The sequence below is a fragment of the Podarcis bocagei genome, assembly GCF_964188305.1.
Source record: "Podarcis bocagei genome assembly, chromosome: 9".
NCBI lineage: Eukaryota > Metazoa > Chordata > Lepidosauria > Squamata > Lacertidae > Podarcis > Podarcis bocagei.
In genome coordinates this window covers 34,495,927-34,518,744 of record NC_138134.1, presented here as the reverse complement: position 1 = coordinate 34,518,744, position 22,818 = coordinate 34,495,927, and the positions used below count along the sequence as shown (strand labels likewise).

The window sequence follows — 22,818 nt, the reverse complement described above, 5'->3', positions numbered from 1 at the left end:
CTAAGCCGTTAATAGCCGCTAAGCCGTTAATAGCTGCTAAGCCGCTAATAGCCGTGCTTCGCAAGACGAAAAAACCGCAAGACGAAGAGATTCGCGGAATGGATTAATTTCGTCTTGCGAGGCACCACTGTACCTAGAAATGATGCTGTCACAATCTATGGTGCAAGTCTAAAAAGGACCATTTGCACCAGCGGGGCATCAAAAGCCACAGTGTTTATACTAGCTCACAAAACATCCTAGAGTCAGTTGCTAGTGTAGCAACTCAGAGTGGTGGAATTCCTTCCATGCAGCTGGACTGTTCATGCTTTGCATGAGTCAAGTGTGAGTGAAAAGAGGATGTCTGGCAAAACCAAGCACAGAGCCGATGCACTTCATTAAGATGGGTATGTGTGCATGTATAAACATTAACTCAAAAGCATGAGCGTCAAGGCCTATAGACATCACAGAACACTGACAAACACAATGGACAGTGCTACTACACACAGCAACCATGTGTCACATTTACATGACTGTGCACTGCCTAGACAGTATTACAGCAGCATTCATATACCCAGAGATCAATCAAGAACTGGGTGAGGAAGGACAGCAAATCAGAAATTGAGTGAACAGTAAGCATTACGCCATAGGATGTCTAGTAGGAGACTGGCTAGCTTCCATCAACGAAGGTCCACAAGCAGCAACAGCCTTTTGTAGATACATATCAGATTTGTTTGAGGATTATTACTTTTATTTATTTAGAAAAGTACTTATATTCCACCCTCTTGCAAATCATCTGGGTTCTGTCTTCGACCTTATCTACTTTAATCTTATCTATTCCTTATGCAAAGAAGTGAGAAGTGAGATTCCTTATACTGTGAGATTTGCTGTCTCCCAGTTCGCCTCAGAGCAGGAGTGAGGAGCCACAGTATAGCTGCTGTCAAGATCTGATTCCTTGGTTAATTTCCCACCAGTTATTTATGAATGAAAATTTTACCACTAGTATTAGAGATATATCCCTGTACAGAAATATTCCAACGTATTCTGGCAATACAGCTAATATGATTTAGAGATATGGGATCTGTTCCCGAAGTGGAAACAGTTATACATGCGGATTCTAAAATAAGTCGGGTAAATATTAGTGAATGGTTACAGCTTTTCCTGGTCTGTTATAAGAAACACGAGGTACATCCAGATGCTGTTCTATTATAATCTACAAATAGAATTGCAGCTGACCACCCACAATTCTGGAGATCTAGCGATTTTTTATTGCATGTACAATGTATGTTTTAACAATATAGCAAGTATGGCATAACCATGTAGGCAGTGTTGTGTATGTGTTCCTGTGTGTTTTTATAGTTTGTGAAGCAGCACAACGGCAAACATTTTAGAAAGTTGTTCGGGGTTTTTTTTAAAAAAAATGCCTGCAAAAAGATTGCAGCTAAGCTTACTTCTGAGTAAACATATTTACAGACCAGGCTGAAAACGCCTGATCTCCAGTTGTGTCAATTTCACAACTGGATCCAGTCATTTTCAGCACCTAGCTAGGAAACCTGCTGGCTTGCTTTTGCCAATTGCATTCTTCTGTACCACGGCACAGGGTTATAGGATCATAGCCTTACATGACTACAGCTGGAAAACTGAGCATTACAATCACTGTGCACTGCTCTCAAGGCAACCAACAAATAATTTACAGTGAGATTAAGGAATGCTGAGCATTAGCCATATTTAGGTCATGAATAACTTTATGAAAAATCAAACCACAGTCTAATGGTGTTGGAGGCAGGGCACCTTTCAGAGAAGTGAGCTGACAATGGCTTGGTTTGCACATCACATTAAATCATAGTTCAAAGTGCTGGTTTTTACCTATAAAACCTTAAACAGGTCAAGACCGCAATACCTCAAGAACTCTGTCTCTTCATATGAGCCTACCCAGACCATGAGAGCAACCTCTGAGGGCCTTCTTCATGTGCCTCCTTCACAAGAAGTCTGGAGGGTAGTAACATGAGAACAAGCCTTTTCTGCAGTGGCTCCCTGTTTGTGGAATGCTCTCCCCAGGGAGGTTCAGTTGGCGCCTTCATTTTACACCTTTAGGCACCAGGCAAAAAACCGTTCCTCTTTAACCAGACCTTTGGCTGATTAACATCTTATACCCCTTTTAAATGTGTTTGTGGGAGGGATGGGGAAGAGGCTACTGTTTTTTGTTTGTTTGTTTGTTTGTTTCTTGTTTTTATCATGTATTTGGTGTTTTTATATTGTATTTTTATGTTGTGAACCTGTGATGTGTCAGAACTGTTGATTAAGAACATGACCTTCATATGGTCTCCCCCCCCCCAAAAAAAAATGTACTGGCTCAAAAGGAATATTTTGTAATACAGTGGTACCTTGGAAGCCAAAGGGAATCCATTCTGGAAGTCCATTTGACTTCCAAAACGTTTGGGAACCAAGGTGCAGCTTCCAATTGGCTGCAGGAATCTCCTGCAGCCAATCGGAAGCCGCGGAAGTTGCGTCAAATGTTTGAGTTCCAAAGAACATTCAGAAACTGGAACAATCACTTCCAGTTTTTGATTGTTCAGGAGCCAAAACGTTCAACTCCCAAGGCATTTGAAAACCAAGGTACAACTGTACATGGAGTTTTTTCTTTCCAGCCCTGTTTTTGTCTGATTTATTCGTATTTTATTTAACTAGATTTATAGACTGCTTAATTAAATCTGCCCCCTCCATAAAATAGTATGAAATATTAATAAGAACATGCTGATAAAATCAAGAGACTGTAAAAACAAGGAGACATAATAAAAATACCAAAATATAGATACAATCAACACAGTTTAAGAACAGATATGCATAATAAATTTACATGTCTAGGTAGGCTTGCCTAAAGAAAACAAGTTATCAGCAGGTGTCAAAAGCACTGCTCCAGTTTGGCGGTTAATTTCCTCACCAAGGAGGCAACAGCAGGAGTGGGAGATGAGCCAAGATGGGACTTTGGGCAACGGGAACCACTACACCGTTCATTCACATTAAATCATAGTTTGTTTTAGGGCTGGACGATAACTGGTTTTCAGTATCACGATATATCACCAGCTAAACATCATGATATATCGATATATCACAAGATCTGAAATAAGGCAGGAACTACGCAGAGGTGAACAGGACAACTTTCTGGCAACTGCTACTACAATACTTAGGGGTCTAAAATGGATAAATGACAATATTAATCATCACAGACTCAGTTTCATCAGCAGTCAAGCCAAAATGCATTCAAATGAGACTTTTAGTTTTGGGCTTGGCTACCAAACGGTGGTATTCACGACAATCCAAGGTATAGTGATGAGTCACAGTGAATACAAATAATCTGGGGCTGCCAACAAGTCTGCTAGGCGGGAGAAGTGGCAACAGCCTGGTGGTGGCAGAATCAACAATGGCAGAGGGAGGCTGAAGCAGCAGCAGCCTGGCAGAAGTGCCACAATAATCAGCAGCCTGTGAAGCTTCATCACAGCAGTGGGTGGCAGTGGCAGAAGCAGCAGTCTGTGAGGCTTTGTCATGGCAGTGGCAGGAGACAGTGGCAGAAGCAGAGGTGGCCTGCAACGCCTCGCTGAGGGGCAGTAGTGTCCAGAGGGGGTAAATGTTGGCAATTCCACCCACCATTGCACTTACGTGGGAGTGCATTCAGAGGTTCAGGGGTGGGGTGTTTTGTCTATATGTGATTTCGGCTTTATGCATTACAGTGGTACCTCGGGTTACAGACGCTTCAGGTTACAGACTCCGCTAACCCAGAAATAGTACCTCGGGTTAAGAACTTTGCTTCAGGATGAGAACAGAAATCGTGTGGCGGCAGTGGGAGTCCCCATTAACTAAAGTGGTACCTCAGGTTAAGAACAATTTCAGGTTAAGAACGGACGTCCAGAAAGAATTAAGTTCTTAACCCGAGGTACCACTGTATCTCCAAAACATATCCCCCCTTAAGTTGAGAGACAACTGTATATATTAGCCATAACCATCTTTATGCTGGAAAAGGTGAATACAACATATTCTGACTACAGCTTTCCAATTTACATAATTTTGCCCTGGGAAATAATTGCCTATCCCATAACAACACATTTTGAGACCAAAATGCTTATTTGGTTCGCATTTTGGTGCTGTGGTATATTTGGTTGTGTTTTAGAACCCTCTGGTTTTTATATATTTAATGACACAGAGCAAATCGGACATAGAAAGCAAATTGTCCAATTTTCTAGGCAATTAATTACATTTGCAAATCGTGTTACTAGATGCTCTTCTGAAATCATCTCTCCCACCACATTAGCACCAGAAGTAGATGGTTTGTTTCAACTGCTTTCAAAGAGTTACTGTTGCATGGTAATCCTCTTGAATGGCATTTTTAAGATTTTTGTTGTTGCTGTTTCCAATAATGAAAGCCAATTTATCCCACAAGAGGGTGGAACAGGCAGCCTGGTGAAACTCATCCTTCACTTCACAGCTATCTAAACACCCAACATGAACTTGTTCTGTAGAAAAACTGATTCATGGATACAGGAGGCCAATTGCAACTGAACCGTGTATTGAGACCTCTGTGGTACAGTCAGCAATCTCTACCAGGTGATCTCTAGGGAGGATTTTCCCCTGGCTGACCTAGTCTATGGGATCTCTGCCAAAACATATCTTATCTGGAAATCGTTCTCAAAGGCACTGCATGTGTTCAAAATTGCTTTCTCAAATGTGGAATGTTATAGGTGCACATAAACATGAGTTTTAGTTCAAAATAATAATAAAAAAATATTCCCAAGCGTTACATTAGACTTCCACAAACAATTTCCTAGATGTTTCTGTTTTACAAGCGTAGTAGCTGTGTGGTAATAACTGACTTCTCCTGGATGTCATCTTGTTTAGTTCCCTGCTGCCAGACTTAAATGTTCTCACATTGCTGAACCTTTATTGGTAAGGTAATAAAAGTGTGTATCTTGTGTCTAAGGCTACAGCCACATCTCGAAAGTGCACCCAATGCCTAAGGCCACATTGGCACATCTTGGGCTGCCTGTCTTGTACACAGAACTGCGGTCCCATCTGCCAGGAGTGCCAGCTTGGCTCCACGACCATGGGTGCCTGGTGCTGTGGGTGCCATGCAAATTGCATGGCCCTGGCACCGAAATTTGTGGGTGTCCTGCCACTTCATGGGGAATTTTCTGGGTGTTTGGGCACCCAGGGAGTTGGCATCTATGCCACCTGCACTACCCATTTAAAGCAGTATCATTCTACTTTAAATAGTCATAGTTTTCTAGCCATGGGTTATGAAGCTGACTTGCTGAGACTAACCAAACAGTTCCGAGTTTGGATAACATGGGAAACTATTGTTAACATTGTGGAAGCTATGGTTGACATAGGAAGCCTCTCCTCAGCTACGGAAAGGCAAGTCAGTGGAGCGGGAGTACACAAGCCTAGGAAAAAGCTAAGCTGATTCATGTCATGCTAAACCGTGGCCTGAACCATGGCTATATAGAGTCACTGAATTTGAGCTCCTTCTGTTTCTTACTGTGCAAATTAAAGATCTGTGCGGATCTCACTACCACTGGAAGGCAGGAAGGAAGGAAACATAGTGCATATGCATATTGTGCCATAAAATGTTCATCTGGAAAGACCCTAAGACTATTACTAAATATCTGTGATGTGGTGCAGGTGGCTTCCTTATGCGGTAATTTGGTTAAAAGATCATATCTGGACACAAATCCTAGATTATTTCTAAAATCCACAATTTTTCACATCCCATCACAAAAGTAAGGAATAGAATGGAGAAATGCTTGTTTAGAATTTGAAAGTGTTCCCATAAAGGAGATTATCCTACCTTAAAACCATCTCCTCTATGGAAACATTTACTGGTATAATGTTTAGACTCTAACCTAAACTTATTGCATTATACCCACACTTCACTGTGCCTGATAAATTTTGTCTTATTCTTCTGCAAAAGAAAAAGCAAAACGATATTTTTCTATTTGGTTTCAGACACAGTTTCTTTAACTTGGGAAGATTTCAGTTCTGATTGGGGGATTTCTGTTAATTTAACAGTTAAAGACAGAATAAGAGTAGCCATTCTTTGAATGTTTACATATTCCACACAACGGGACTTCAGAACTTTAAGATAACTATTTAGAATGGAAACCGCATACATTCCGCAGATATTCTCAGCAAGGAATTAACAACACTACAAAATAAATACAGTCTCAGGGTTGTTGTTTTTTCTTCCAAATTTATACAAGTGTGGCTAGAAACATAATTTCAGTATATTGTGGAATCACTCATCAGTTCTTCACAAGGAAGACTATGAAATTCTTCAGATCCATAAATGCACATTTCAATTGTTTGACATATATGGGCACACTTGGGTCTGTTCATGAGCCAAGAGAGAGAGGGAGAGAGAGAGAAATTTTCATTGAAAACACATGGAACAACTAACATAGAAACCAACAAAATTCTTCCATTTGTTCTCTGGCACTACAGCCTTCAGGGAGATCCAGTTAGAATAATAAAAAGACAAATACTGAGCAACAGCTTTCATTATGTTAATGATCTGAAATACCATAAGTGGGACGTGAGTAAACTCAAGCACAAATAACAAGGGGGATTTTCTTTGCTCTGACCACATTTATTGTGCTTCCCTTCCCACCCCCAATCAGTGCAAGATTATATGTAACCAAAGATGCTTGGAAACTCAGATTTGACTGGATGGGATAATTGTGGAATAATTCTGAATCATATGGCTGTATCTGAGAGCCTGCAAAAGAAGCACATGCAGCGCATGTCTACTAAGAATTAATATATTTCTATTCTAACCCCTGCAGAAGACTGGTGGGGTGGGGGCGGGAACCCCCCCCTCTTTTAGCACAGAGGAGCCTGGCTGGCAGGGCAGCATCTCTGCCCCAGAGGCCACTAGTATGCCTGCTGAAAGCTCCATGGGCATAGATCCACACTGACACGTGTTCCCACCTGCAGTACCACCTTGGGGCATCCAGGAGTCATCCTGTGAGCTGGGCCAGGGATGGTCTTGGATCTGCCAAATCAAAGCTCCTTCACCCCCCTGGAATGGCCTTGGATTGTAACCTGTACCTATGCCAGCCTTAAGCTTGCATACTTACTTTCTCTCTCATGGAAAGGATAGGAAATTGGAAATGGAACCATGCCATGGGAGTTAATGTCTTTTTAAAAAATCCTTCTTCCTTCTGACCAGAGTGAACCATCTCAGATTTGGAAATGGTAAAACTCCCAACCCACTTAGAATAAGTTCCTCTTAAGTTCCAAGGGATGAACTCACTAGTGTTATATTTAGGATTACAGCCACAGTGTTAATTTTGTTAGGATTTTTCTTAATAATTTAATAAAAAACAATCCCCACATTTGCTGAGTGACTAAGCTCATCCATGCGGACTATTGCTACTACTTGAAATGCATTCTTTATCTAGTTTTGCTTGCTTAGCTTTCTTCCTCAATATCCCACTTTCAGTATGGTTTATTTCTGGAAGTGTCCTCAATCCTTTAGCTGGCTTTTTCATGTTGCTGGTTCCTCTTTAAAAGTTTACCCCAAACCATATGGCTTAGCTTAGGCTGCCTTGGTTATTGCATGCCAGCTTTCCTAATCTATAATACACAAGGGAGGATGTGGTGAGCGATATAACTGACCACATTTTTTTTTCTTCCTTGATCTAATGGATCAGATACCTGCATCAGCTGGATGTATGAACATCAGAAGACCAATAACAAAGGATACTTTCCTGCTTTGCTCATCACGCATTTCCAATTGATCCCAGTTTTATGGAAATTTTATTCCAATTATTTGAAAGCGTGAACCCATCCAAAAGAGAAATATGTTGTGCAGCTGCACAATGGAGTAAAGGCAGGATTGTTGCAGATATTAAGCTGACTGCAAGCTGGGGCAGACAGAGAAGGGCTACTCTGGCAGAAGCAGAAAGACAAGAACAGTCTGAGAGCAGCACCAGGTAGCCTGGCAAGCATTGGGTGCAGCTCTCAACCTGTTCATACGGTATATTGTTGTTGCCAAGGACTGGCCCTACAATTAGAGAGAGTGGGCAGGCCACCTCTGATAATCAGCTTTGGGTGATATGAAAAGGGCCACGAATTGCTTATTTAATTTATCAAAGGGCTTGGGATAATGCTTGGATTACTGTTTCCTGGTGGGTGAAATGTCACATATAGATGTGTGGTAGTCCCTGAAATCAGCAATGATAAATTCATGGTTCAGTTTATGAATTTAATAACCAAAGGCTTTCTAAGGTGGCTCCCAAACTATAGTATGTGGACCACGTAGGCTGCAAGCTTCATTCAGGTGGTCCACTATGGTATGTCCATGTTACATGTGCTTCTTTTCTTTCTTACATTGTCTTTTGTTGTACAGTATAAGGGAAAAAAGAAGCGATAAAAACATGAAAAATAAAGCAGCATCTAGCACAGTGCATTACAATTGCTACAGCTAGGAGAAAAAGCATTGTGGTCCACCAAGAACTTCAGCATTTTTAAGTGGTATATGGCAGGAGGGAGGTGGGGAGTTTTGGAACCCCTGTCATAACCTGATTAGGAGTAGCTCAGCCTCACCCAACCTAACAATCTCCCACATGTTGCTAGATCACAACTCCTATAATTCCAAGCTACGCTGGCTAGGCCTTATGGGAGTTCCAACGGGCACTTGGAGAAGGCTGGACTAGGTCATCATTTGAATTTATATAAAAATTGCATGCTTTCTGCAAGGCTTATTGCATCTTATCTGTATCATTTTGCATCATTGTGGCTGCATTCTTACTGTATGGGAGTCTTTTTGTTTCGTTTATTTTAAAAAGGGGGATTCACAGCATCATTTCCATTTATATACGACCTTCGGTTACATATTTTTTTTAGCCACCATGAAAGACCAAGGTTGTAAAAATCAGTTCAGACTCAATGTCCTCCCCTCCCTCCATTTTTGGTGTAGCACAGGGCAGTCAGTATTCTCAAGCATGGCAAATTGTTTCATTCAAGTTATTTCACATGATATTAAAATTTATTTCCCCCCCCCCAAATTGTTTCTGACATTTCCCATGGTGTTGCCAAGTAGATATATCTGTTCCTGGTTTAGCTATGCCTGAAAGAATTTTCTTATAAGAAATTGCCATTGGGTACAGGGTACAACAGAAAGTTATAAAATTACCTGCTGTTTTTAATATTTAAAAAAACTTAAGGAATTCAAACTTCATCCGTGAGATCCAACCTAGCTGGTACATAAGCTTTTCCAGTCCTCCCAACAGCTGCTAACCCCACACTAACCAGTTGGTAGGAATCAGAGTTGGGGAAAACACTATAGATCAAACATTGTGAAACAGCTGGATTCCATAAGACTATGTGGCTTTGATCTAGGACCTAGAATCCAGAGGGAGCTTGCTGCTGCTTGGGGTTTGTCTAGATAGTCCATGAACCCCTTTCCAAGTCCTTCTAAATGCCTGTCCTTCTGTTGCTGCTGTTAATGTCCCTTTAATTTGGTTGTAGCACCACCCTGGTACCTATCTACCTCCTGTGAGTAACACAATGACCCATTGTATCGTTCATTCCCACTCACCTCCAATCACCCAGTTTCACTTAATCACTTAACTCAAGGACAGAGAAGCTGTGGCCCTCCAAATGTTGTTGGACTCCAACTCCCAACAGCCTTCCTCAACCAGGTGCCCAACAGATGTTTTGGTCAGAAATGATGGGAGCCAACATTTGAAGGACCACAGGTTCCCCATCCCTAGTCTCATCCTTAACGGGTGTCAGGGACTAACAGGATGCTGACCAGTGTGCGCCGGTGGAAGTGGGGCTGGAGTCTGACTTGGGAGCAGGGGGTGGAGTTCAGTGATTTGTGGGAAACTGTACGAGCCAGGAGGCAAGAGCCAGAGGCTGCAGAAGATTCAGAGCAGGAGGAGGCAGATCAGGCAGGTGAAGGGTCAAGTGCTTCTCCACCCTCTCCTGTACCACTATCTCCCAGAACCAAGAGGGGACTGAAAAGGGATGAGCAGAGGAAGTTTCCATGCAGGAATAGCCTCCAGCTGTGTGTGTGCAGCCTGTCAGGGGAAAGCACATAAACTGGTGGAGGGGGAGCAGTCCTCTGTTGCTGCAACTGCTCCATAGAGTGTGGACCTGGGAATAGCTGCCTAGACACTAGATTGGTAAGCCTAAGTATCTAGAGCTATATATAGGGGACTGTAAGTGTTATCTTTGGCAATAAAGAGTTAACTATCTGCCGTGTGCATTCCTTTGACTGGGAAGTGCCCTTGACAACAGGTGTCTACCACTTACTCATTCCTGTTGTGTCTCCAGCAAGTGTTATCTGTTCTAACTCTTCATCTTTTATCAGCTGGGGGTCTGGGAGCCCCATTTTAATTTCTACATAATACTCCAGATTTGATACCATGCTCTGTGTAGTAAGCTTATTAGGGAGTGCCTACTGGTGTTATCTTAAGGAAATCAGCCCTGAGTGCTCACTGGAAGGACAGATCGTGAAGCTGAGGCTCCAATACTTTGGCCACCTCATGAGAAGAGAAGACTCCCTGGAAAAGCCCCTGATGTTGGGAAAGATGGAGGGCACAAGGAGAAGGGGACGACAGAGGACGAGATGGTTGGATAGTGTTCTCGAAGCTACCAGCATGAGTGTGACCAAACTGTGGGAGGCAGTGGAAGACAGAAGTGCCTGGCGTGTTCTGGTCCATGGGGTCATGAAGAGTTGGACATGACTAAACAACTAAACAACAACAACAACAACTGGTGTTATAAAAGGCCTACGAATGCCTAGTAATGGGCACTTTATCAAGAGTATCTTCAAACTTTAAACTTGAAGCTGGTCCTGCCTAAGGGAACCCATCTAGGAAAGAATAGTAGACAAGCAATACAATCATTTATTACTACTTTTATTCTTACTTGCTTGACCATGAGCTTCTTGATAAGATCTTATCTCATGAATGACAAAATCATGCCTTTTTATTTGTGCAGATTGCCTTGAAACCAAAGCCATATACTCTGCAGCTGTGAATGTACTCAAGCAGGACCTTGTATTATTTATGTAGCGTGCTCCTAGTTTGATATGTTTTTAAGTCTGCAGGCTTTGGTATATGCCTGTGTGCTGGTTCCAGCTTTTGAAGGGTGCTTAGGGAAGATAGCAGTGTGGGCCACTTTCTCTGAAAGGAACCCCTCTGCAACACCGTCACTGCTACCCATTTACTTCCTCTGAGCTCAGTCTTTACAACCACCCAGTGGTGCTGGCCTGAGGCATTTTGCCGCTGTAGGCAAAACGCCCCCTCAACGCTCCTCTGTAGATTGGGTCCCACCCACTCTGTGCCCTTGCTGTTGCCAATATTTTTCTTATCCCGAACCCCTTTTCAAGTCTGATGAAGAGCTCTATCTGAATTGGAAGGTTGTGTACTATTTTGTGATGTTTTCATTGGTCATAATAAGCAACTTCTGGATTTATTTATTTTTCCAAAATAGATGTGACAATTTAACCAGCAGCCACATCTTCTAACTTAAAAACGGTAAAGGGACCCCTACCATTAGGTCCAGTCATGACCAACTCTGGGGTTGCGGCGCTCATCTTGCTTTATTGGCCAAGGGAGCCGGCACACACAGCTTCAGGGTCATGTGGCCAGCATGACTAAGCCGCTTCTGGCGAACCAGAGCAGCACACGGAAACACCGTTTACCTTCCCGCCGGAGCAGTACCTATTTATCTACTTGCATTTTGCCGTGCTTTCAAACTGCTAGTTTGGCAGGAGCAGGGACCGAGCAACTGGAGCTCACCCCGTCACGGGGATTCAAACCGCTGACCTTCTGATCGCCAAGTCCTAGGCTCTGTGGTTTAACCAACAGCGCTACCCGCATCCCCTAATACCTTTGTTAGGACTACATTAAAAGTTACTAAGCAGTGAGCAAGCTTCTGGGTTCACCAGAGCTCTTCTGTTGGTTGGTTGGTTGTCTAAAGAGTAGCAGGGAGAGAAAATGTTGCTGGGTCCTGTTCCAGATTTTAATAGTCTTAAACTGGAATAGAGGGGGTGACTAATAATGCAAACCTGTGTTTTTTTAAACTCACAACTAAGTCGCTCTGCTACTTTGGGACTTGTTCCCTTCTAGGTGTGTTTAGTTTTTTGAAGTATGCCTCACTGAACATATTTGGACTTAGTTCTAAGTAAAAACAGGATTGGGCACAGCTCAAGAGCAATGGCTATTCTTCCTTTGAAAATATGAAATGTAGCTGTTGTTTTGATCTTTGTCTAGCATGGGACAAAGTATATAGGTATTTTTAAGGGTACTGGGATGTTACTTAAAGGCTGGCTGCAGTCGTATTGATGTTCACCTGGGAGTAAGCCCCATTGAACTCAGTGGGGCTTACTTCTGAGTAAATATGCATCAGATTGTGCTGAATGTAAACTATTGAAAACAGATGGTTGGAACATGTGCTTAGACGTGTGGTGGGAAGAGCTACATATTCCAAAACTTTTGATGTGGTAAGTACATATCCAGAGCTATCGTACTTGTGCTTCGTATTGGGAGTATAAATCCGCTCTCACAGTAGCAACTATCAATAGCTTTCTGGAGTATGAAAAGTTCACTGGGCAGGAAGGAGATACTGTGTCATGAGAATGAAAGCAGCATACAGGCCTTTGGCTATTATGTATTAGTTTAAGACATTTTTGATGATATTAATTTATGTGCAGGGTATATTTCTTTGCATTATTATTCAAATGCCACTTGTATTAGTAATGTTTTTGTTTCCCCTTTTTTCCTTCAGTGTATGCTTTTCGACAATTATAGCAGTACTTCTTTAAAAGTTTAGCTTGCAAACTTTGCTATGCAGTACTGGGTTTTGAAGTTGGCTTAACAGGGGGATGATGATAATATTGCACTAACTTGCCTTGTTAGCCACCTTTTAAATGTTACTTATTTAACGTTAAAACACTGTGCTCACTCTGATTTATATATAAAAAGGTAAGAAAATGGCCTACTTTCAGAAAGTGAGCTTGGATTGGTAGAGGCCATCATTGACAACTAAACTAGGTGTTGATCGCGGGTACAGAATACACGTTCCCCCCAACCTGTCGAATGCAAGAAATTGCATCGTCTGCCTTTTACCAAACATAGACCTCATCCAGTTCAATGGAACTGCAAAGGGTTGGTGATATTATTATCGTTGGTGCCAAGGCGCCCCTTTGGAAAGCAGCCTGTGACGTCGTCGCCAACAGCAGCACGGAATCCCAAGTGATGGGAAAGGAAGCAATTGGGGACTTATTGCTGCCAGGTGACAAAGGGAAACGCTCAATAGCTGTTGCGCTGGGGCGGATGAGGGGCGTGGCAGGCAGACCGGCTGGTCGGATAAAAGCCACATTGTGTTGAATAATTAACTGTTAATTGGCGCTAAGCACTCCCTTCTGCCTGAGTCGCCTGGGAAGATTCGCAGACCGAGGGAGTTCCAGATTTATTTTGCCCCCCCCCCTTTAGTACAAACTGATAGTCCCGGGTGGAGAGGGGAAAGCTTTGCGCGCTTTCCTCCCACCGACCCACTCCCTGGCGCGCGCAAGCACCCGTGGGTATCCCGCCCTCTGCGGGATGACGAAGAAAGCCCCGGGGCGGCCCAGATAAAGCGTGGCCCCGCCACAGGTGCGCCAGAGCAGCCAGGGCAGCCCGGAGACGGAGAGCCCGGGTGGTTTGTGCGCCGTGTTATTTTTGGACATCCCCGGCATTCCTCCTCCTCCTCCTCCCCGGCCCAGCCCCCCGCGCGCTCCTGCCGCAGGCTCGGCGAGAGGGCGCGCGCACCAAGACGCGCTGCTCCGGGGGAGCAAGAACAAGAGCAACAAGTTGGCCGCCCGCCAGAGGACTTCAGCTCGCCTTGCTCGCTGCCAGCAGCCTTTGTTCTTGCTTGGGAATCGCTCCGGACTCCTCGCAGGCGGCGAGCCGCTTCTCCCTTCGCCGGCTCCTGCGGCACCTCCCGGTAAGTGGCGGCGAATCCGTCCGCTGCCTATTAATTCCCTCTCCCTCTCTCGCCCATTCTGCAAAGTGGGCTGAATTGAGAGCAGCCGGGTCGGAAGCCGGCGAGCTGCTGATAACCCGAGAACAAGGAGGCATGAAGAGCGGTAGGTAGGTAGGTAGGTAGGTAGATCAATAGATAGCTGGGGGTGTGTATGCATGGGTTGGGTCTCTTTTTCCTAACACTGCGGTAAGTCCCAATGGTTATAGCGAATTAGCAAACGTGATGCATTGAGGCGGGGGGAACTGCTCAAAATGTGACTTATTTTTGTCGTGCTCAGAACTGTTTCTTTACCTAGAAGTTTATATTTCTACCTTTTCTCCCCTGAAAAGAATGCAGGGCTTTTGCTTAAAAAGATGCCGAAGCGTTTGCCTTGTTGCTAAAATAAAAAGGGGGGGGGCTTTGTTATTGGGCTCTGAGTAGTGAGCTTACTTTTTTTGTAAAGGGGGAGGAGGGTCTTTCCTGGCTAGCAATAATAAGATAGCTCTGTCGAAGTTGTACTGTTTAATTCTTTAAGCCGGTGTGTGCGTGCGTGTGTGCGCATGCCTCTGGCTCTCCAGAGGTTGTAAAGCACCTATCTGCACCCAGGCAGCATTGCTTAATGGTTGGGGACAGTGGGAGTTATAGCCTGGCTGGCACCTGAATGTCCTCTGGTTAGCCACCCCTGACAAGCGATGAGTACCTGAGCTGCGGGTATTATTCTGTCTGATACAAGTAACAGAAGTCAATAGCAGTTCATGTACACCATCCCACCCACTTCCCCTTGCAGGACTCTGCTCAATGAAAGTCACAAAAAAGCCATTCTTTAGAGCAGCCTGTTCATTCATTCCACACTGTCTTCTCTCCTGCACCCCCTCGCTCTCAGCTTCTCAGTATGATTTACACAAAGCTAAAAAAACCAATATAGGTACCAAAATATCTGAGCATGCGTTGCTTTGAGTGAACCACAGGGTTCAGTGAAAAATGCTTATTCAGGCATTTGTGCTACTCGCTGCCCTCATCAGTTTTCTTTTTTTAAAAAAATCCTATGTTTTCACCAGTAGTTAAGAGAGCTGGGCACAATCAGGCCAGATTGAAATACTTCAAAGGCCCGTTGAATTTCATGGGGAGAAAGTTCAATGCCCGCTTAACTTTCCTTTGAAATTAAAGAGATGGGTTTCTCTGCCCAGATCATGACTCCTGTGGTTGCTTTTGTATAGTACAACTTAGTTAAAATAGATGTGTGTATGGGGGTGGGATGGAGAATGGGAATATATCTCTGATAGATAAGAACTGTTGTTCCCACAGTGGCCTGCAAGTTAATAAAATGATTGCTTTTGGTTTGCATTTCCTTGTGCAGAAACACAGAGAGACTACCGTGTTAAGTTGAAGTTTAGCAACAATCATAGAAACCTCTCATGACTCTAAATGAAAATTGGATGTTGTCTTAGCAATATTTCACAATACTAACTCTGCTGTCCTGCTTTGACAGCTAGGCTGGATCTATGAAATAAGAATCTCCCTTAGGATGTGCTGTGTCTTAATATTACTGATGTGCAGTAAAGTCATAATGCTACTTGCTGTTTGTGCTGGCCACAAAATCCAGCCCAAATCCCTTGACAAAAATGGTAATCTAGTCTTAGGCAAACAGAGAAGCATATAGGAGTTTAAAACTGTTGTGAACTGATAACTATTCTGCAAGTGTTGTTAAGGTCATGATTGAGTGTGAATGGAAATAGTCAGAGTAAAGTTTGTTCCGCTTCTTCCCTCCTCAGTAGTCCTATCTAAGTCTGAATAACAATTCTGGCGTCTTCTGTTGATCTCTGCAGAGGCACACAGGGAACAAGTGTTCTGTTAATCTAATCAGCTGCTTACTAATGGGGATTTTGAGTTCTCATTTAATGTGGATGGAGCTTAAAGTTTCATTCTCTTTTCAGTGGCTTTCCCCCCCTTAACCCAGCAAATGTCGTCACTGCATTGAGGGAAACCATCTCCCTTGCATGCGGTTGTTTAGTCTATTTATAAGATAGAATTCACTCTGTTGGAACTGGAGACTGGAACTACCAAAGATTCCTCTTCGGAGCTAAAATTGGAATGGTCCTTTCTGAGTTTGTGCTTTTCAGATGGTATTATGTCTGGCAATATTTTAAATTCCTCCATTTCCAGAGGTGCAATATCAATTTTGGCATGAGGAATATGCTGCTTACTTTGGGGGGGGGGTGAGGCTGCAATTCTGAAAACTACTCACTAAGGAGTTAGCTCTGTTTTAATGCACTGATTACTTGTAAATAAACATAGGTTTGTGTTGTAAATCAGTTCATGTTTCAAGAACTGGATTTTCATAGAGCTGGAAAGGACTAGAAAGTCACAACAAATGGCCCTGTGTAGGGTCTCTATAAATCCACCCCCTGCGGATTGCTGACCACCACAGTGCATGACAAATGGAAATCAGGAATGCACAAAAAGCACCAAGGTAAATATAGAGCAGCAGACAGCTCCAAAAATGCAAGCCACAGGAAAAGTATGTGGGGAAAAGAGCGAAGCCTGGGTCACTGATTCTGACCTGGGATTCCCCACCACCACCACCTAATAAATCTACAGAGCCTCAGATGAAATACAAGACCACCCCACTCAAGGCATCTTCTCTGTGCTGAGTGCATGCAGTTTATGAACACAAAGTCCGTCCTAAAACTTCTACATCTTAATGTTTGAACTGTTGTGGAATAGTTCAATCTTATCATTAGTTGGAGTAAGTCAAACAATTAAGGTATAGAAACTAGATTCTAAAGGCTAGAAATAACCTGCTGTTTAGGGGATAGCTGTTGCCTTTTGCCTTAACTTTGTTTCTGCTTCCACGGTGCACTGTTCTAAACATGTCATTTGACACTAAATGGGAACTCTCACATGGCTAATAATACAAATTTTGCTCTTGCTCTGGGAGCAGATGCTATGCGCTTGTTCAGGGGTTTACAATTGCAGTACTTAATTATTAATTGCCTGAATGCTTTGCTTAAATTAATGAGTAGAGAATTGAATCCCTCTATATTAAACTTTTAGGTGTGGTTAATATTGGGGCTTCTCTTAAGAAATGCTGGCAATCTAGCTACAAATTGGCAAGTGTACGCACGTAATTCAGAGAGTAATGCATATGTCTGCACCTTGTTTGCAAGGTTCAGCCAATTTCCTTGACCGTACAAACCATGGACTGGATGCTACGCCTGCTGACCTATTCAGCATACTTGGCCCACTTGGAAATGACATCACTGCACAATGCTGGCTGACAAATGTGAAGAGAGCTTGCAAACTTATGGAGGCAATGCTATGAGAGTCCAGGAGAGGAAGCAGACAAATTGGGTGGGAGGGATGACATTATTTCTGAGCTTTTCTTTTTTTATCTCCACATCACTAAATGATACCTGTGCCCTTTGAATACTGAAAGTCCCAACAAGGTCTGTGGGATAGTACTGCGGGTTAATTGGCTTAGGGATGACAAGCTCCTTCTGTTTTTAAGGGGATGTAGGTAGCTTGGTACCATAAGAAGGAAAACATATTGGCAGGATCACAAGGGTAAAATTACTTAAGGAGTTTTACTTATTGACATGTTGGTTACATTTTTATGGAAGCGCCTAACAGTGTGTTTAGCAGTAAATATAGTAAGGTCAGTGCTCTAACCCAGGCATCCCCAACCTGTGGCCCTCCAGATGTTTTGGCCTACAACTCCCATGATCCCTAGCTAGTAGGACCAGTGGTCAGGGATGATGGGAATTGTAGTCCAAAACATCTGGAGGGCTGAAGGTTGGGGATGCCTGCTCTAGTCTGTACTGATTGGCTGCTCCAAATATAGTTGGGTTTAGGAATACAAGGCCATCTTTGAATGCTGTAATTAACCAATGTATCTTCCAGCTGATTGTGGTGGTATATCTATATGCTTTACAGTTTGATTTTTTTTTTAAATCCCACACTGTTCTGTCTGGTATTATCCAGCAGCTGTGGTTTGTGGTACCTTGCAGCGACGCTACAGCAGTTCAGATGGTTTCCTCCCAGGCCGACTGAACCATGATGTCACTTTCTGCCTTCAAGGCTTTGGATTCCACTCTGACTTTTTACCCTGGGGAAGTGGGAAATGTCCCAAAAGTCAATTCCAGCGCAGATCTGCCTGCTCCAGCATATTCTAGTGCTTGAAAAAGTTAGCCACCAATGACTTTTGTGGTCAGAGCAATTCAGAGCTGGTTAAATAGGATTTTGTAAAGGGAATGTGCAACATACATTTTAACAAAATACTATTTTTTGTGTTAATTTTCTGCCTTATTGAGACCACATGTCTGCAATCAATATATTTTTTTAACACAAATGTTTGGCTAGGTTGTTTGAACTGTTCTCTTTCTTTTATTGCTTGGAGAGAGAAAGAGTTGAATCATGTCAGACGGCTTGGGTGAAGTCTTCCCACCCTCAGCTATTTAGCTGGGAGCCACCACCAGAGGGCAGGACTGGGATGGGAAGGAAACACCTGGAAGACTTCAGCCTGTATCTTAACCTTAAGTTTGCTCCACCCACCCCTCAGGTACTTAGCTGGCAACCACAGCCTAGAGGCACAAGCTGAAGGCTTCTTGATTGTGGCAATCAGCCAAGCAATCCCTGTAGGCCCTGTGATTCCCCTTCTACAAGGAAACCTGTACTTTCAGCAGCAAACCCCGCCCTCAAGGCTCTGTTATAGAAGTCTCCATGGATTCTGATGGGGATGACAGCTGACAATCAGCATATTAAGGAAAGGGAGCAATTTGGTGCATGTGGAATTGTTACTTGGCTGCTGCTGCATAGAAACAGGCAAACTGGACTCAACCCACCCTCAGGGTATTTCTCAGGGTGGGGAGAGATGCCAGGTATGCTGTAGGCAATGGGCTGCCCCAGTGATAGGCCAATATCCTGAAGGGGAAATTACAACTTTGCTGTTCATCCTTTTGGGATGCCATTGGGGGCCAAGAACTGCACCCACATGAAAGTGGCAGATAGATGGTGGCAGTACTCTGAGTGAGGTGCAGGGAGATGAAGATCTCCCAGGGTGACAGAATGGGAGAGGAAAGGAAAATTGACAGGTGAGGGCTGAGAGGGTCAGTCATTGTCTGTAAGGGCCAGAATTAAGAGTTACTTTGGGATAGAGAGAAGATTCTGTAATTGTGCACTGTTTTATATTTTTTGATACCATGCTGCTGATTTTATTCCTTTCTATGCTCTTGCCGTTATGAGTATCTGTTTTTTATTGTTTTGTTATAATTGTATTTATATAACTGTTTCAATCACAGTATTGTTGAGACATTTTTGTTACGTGTTTACATTTGTGTTTCATGTTGTAAGATTCCCTGTGGTCTTCCAACAAACGGCAGTATATAAATTAGCAACAACATCAACAACATATAAAAGATTTTCCAACTGGAGGATATTTTGTATGATGGGCATACTGCCAATTCTTCATGGTAGACCCACACATTCCATGCCCCACATGAGAAATGAAGGAAGGCTGACACGCTAGACAATAGGCATAAATGGCATAGTCCAAATCTTGCTGCATAAACCGCCATACAACTTTGACCAGATCTGCACATACAGCAGAATGGGTTAGGAAAGAGGTGTAGGCAATAAAATGTAATAAGGGTGTAGGAAAAAGGTAATAAAATAAGCCTTGGAGCAAATTACATGTTACACTTCCAGAGGTTCATCACATGCATTGTATGTGTCAGGGATTGCCAACAAGTTTCTGGGAATGGTGGTGTGGTTCTGGAAATGGCAACAGTTCCTTTGCTTATGGTGAAGCTTTTCTGGATGTGTTGGGGTGCTCAGAAATGTGCTATGTGTGTGATTAGAAATAATTGGGCAGAGCGAAGTGGGGAGATGTATATGTAGAAGTGTGTATGGGTGAGAGATGTAGTTCATTTGTGTAATAAGTGTGGTGTAGCCAATTTAGTGTTACACCACAAAATGGCAGCTGTTTTGTGACTGGCACTCGGCCAGGCACTTTTTATATGAGAAGCATTCAGAGATCTCTTTTGCCACATCTATTAAGCACTGAAACATTCACTTCAAAATGGGGGTGGTGCTTAAAGTGTGGTTACTTTCCATAAACTGCCAGTCAGTGTAGGAAACTTAAAGATACTTGGGAGAAGTTGACAATAGCCAGGGATGCCAACTTGAATAAAATATTGGGGGGGGGGAGTAAGCACACATAATGAATCACATGATGTGTCACACACGCCATTTGAATGGCAATGCCCATCAACATTGCCCCTTCAAATATTTTATGGGGGGGACGACGTGACCTTAGCCTCTATGATTTATCTCCTTTGATCTGTTTCCATGCTGTGCTGACTCTCCCAGAAGCTGGAATACATACATAGTCTCATAAATGCCTGTTTTTTGTGGATCTGACTGTCTATCTGCTACTGGGCTCAATTTATATTAATTGATAAAGCCCTGAATGACTTGGGACGTAGATATCTGAGAGCACATACTTGAGAAGACCAACATCCCTGGGCCTTGAGATAAGGGGAAGAGGCCCTTCTTGTTACCCCCACCCTGGTGAATGTTGCTCAGGGTGTGATAATGGAAGAGAAGGCCTTCTTGGTGGTGGTGCCCTGGTTATGGAACTCTTTCACTAGTGGCATGGGACAGCTATGTCTTTGATGAGCTTCTCTTGCCACCCAATTATTATTTTTTATCATTCATACTTATGGTCTATCTGATTAGCTTCTCTGACCTCTGAATTTAAAACATTAAAGTTGTCTGATTCTGTAGGTGTTTTGGTGTCATCAGGTGGTTTATTGTTTTTATTTCAATTGTTTCACATTTAACTTTTGTTTTATTTTTACTGGGCTTTTGGAAACAACTTTGCTATCCTTTTTTCTTGATGAGAAGTGTTCTACAAATACTGGACTAAATAAAATAAATAGCTATGTTGTTGCCGTTCCCATCTGACTTCTGGCTTCCCATGCCACTCCAGTTAACGTAGGAAGCAGCCATTCTCTACCAGCAGTTGCAACGTTACTGAGGCTGAGAACACCCAAAAGGGCAGGAGATCTCCTTAGTGTAATGTGACCATCTATTCCCTGCCAGAGCCCTTTAACTGACCCTTTTGCAAATTTATTTGAAGCTTGAAGCACCATCCCCCTCTGGTTCTGGAGTGTACATTTTCCTAGATGACAATGATTAGTCAGTGCATAGACCTCTTCTCCTTTCATTACATCTGGGATGGGGAACCTGTGACCCTCAATATGATTCTGAACTCCAACACTATCATCCTTGGCCGCTGACCATGCCAGCTGAGGCTGATGGAAATTAGGAGTCATATCAACAACTGGAGGGTCAAGGTTCCCTATCTCTGCATTATGCAGTAATGGAGTACCTCGCTACAAGAGACAGACCAATGCCAAGGGGCAACCTGTGTTTTACAGGGAATTATTATTCACAAATAGCCTTCAGGATTGACTGGTACAAGAACCAACTTGTCTAGCCTTCATGGTGGCCCTTCACTTTCTGGATGTATAATAACCAACAACATGGGGGAGAAGCAGCCCTCAAAAGCTTCCCACAGCAGCTATCATCTCAAGACACATGGGTGCTTTTGTTGACTTTCCCTAGTCAGGTGTGGAAGAGGAAATTTGAGCGGGCAGGGAGGCAGAGGGTAGTAGTAAGAGAGAAAGTACATTAGTCTGGTTCACTCACCTAATAGTAATTAACACTCATCTAATAGTTTGTTATTAACAAGGGCTTGTGGTGCTGTGAGCATTCTCTGAGCCCCAAACATACATTTGTATTCACATGTAGACTTGGGTCTTTTTTGTTGGTGAGTCTCCAAATTGCCTTGGAAATTATGCTGACAGTCTACCATCATCTGTCCAGAAACTGGTTTTGGCAAGCCTGATAGCCCTAAGAGACAGAAGGCAAATTTCAATACCACTATCTATCCACTGTGTGTGTGTGTGTGTTTAGTTTGTCATTCTTTTTAGCTGTGCTGTGGAAGAGTGAAGTAACTGCCCAGTCAAAACAAAATTAAATTTGGCAGGATCATTATAATCCTGTCGCCACATATTACTCAAGAACTCTTCTATAATATGTTGATTGTAGAATAGAGGATGCAAGACATCCATCTTATCTTTCTTCTAGATGATAACCACCATCCTAGCCTGCCATTATAATGGCCACCACAAAACTGTGGGAGTCATTACTTATAAAACGCTATTGAGCGTCCAGATGGAAAATTTTAACCTAACTTGGTATTCAGTTGTGTCACATTTTCCATTCCTTACAACCCTGTGTGACTTTTGAAATATGTACATTAATCATGGTTCACTTGAACTTTTTGCCCCAATTTTGATTAATTTCTTCGTGTTTGTTTTTCAAACTAGGGTGAGCATCTCTTTGCGTGTGAGAGAGATTTACCTAATAGTATTAAAGTCTAATTTCTACACCTTGTTTAACTGCAGTACTCCTAAGAGAAGCATGCAATTTGGCAAAGCCTATTTTGGGGGCACTGAAAATAACTGCATTGGAAGCCACAGATCAGTCTCGAAAAAGATCCTCGGCTCCTTTGGGGCAGGTTAGGAGACTTGGACTCCTGCCAAATGGATTGCTGTGGCAATTTGAGCACATGAAGTTTGCAGCTAGTGGGCCAAAAATGAGGTCTTAATGGGCTGTATGAGGCCCCCATACCATGTATTAGTTACCACTAATATAGACCTGCTACAAACATTCTATTTTAAATGATGATAAGAATCTACAGCTATACTTTGTAAATTTCTTTTTCCCACTATGTAATAATACTACTTAACTTATGAAGGGTATCTATTA

General features: G+C 43.0%; 1 protein-coding gene across 4 annotated transcripts in view; it reads left to right on the top strand.

Annotated features, from left to right (window-relative positions):
- The window catches only part of PALLD (palladin, cytoskeletal associated protein), a 240,967-nt gene that overhangs the window by 65,582 nt on the left and 152,567 nt on the right, over window positions 1–22,818 (top strand). The window contains exon 1 of one of the 4 annotated variants that reach the window (XM_081208671.1): window positions 13,694–13,965. The exons of the other annotated variants lie outside the window; for them this stretch is intronic. The gene's annotated coding sequence lies outside the window, so the exon portion shown is untranslated. Of the gene's footprint in view, window positions 1–13,693; window positions 13,966–22,818 lie in introns of those variants that run through there. 4 annotated transcript variants of the gene reach the window in all.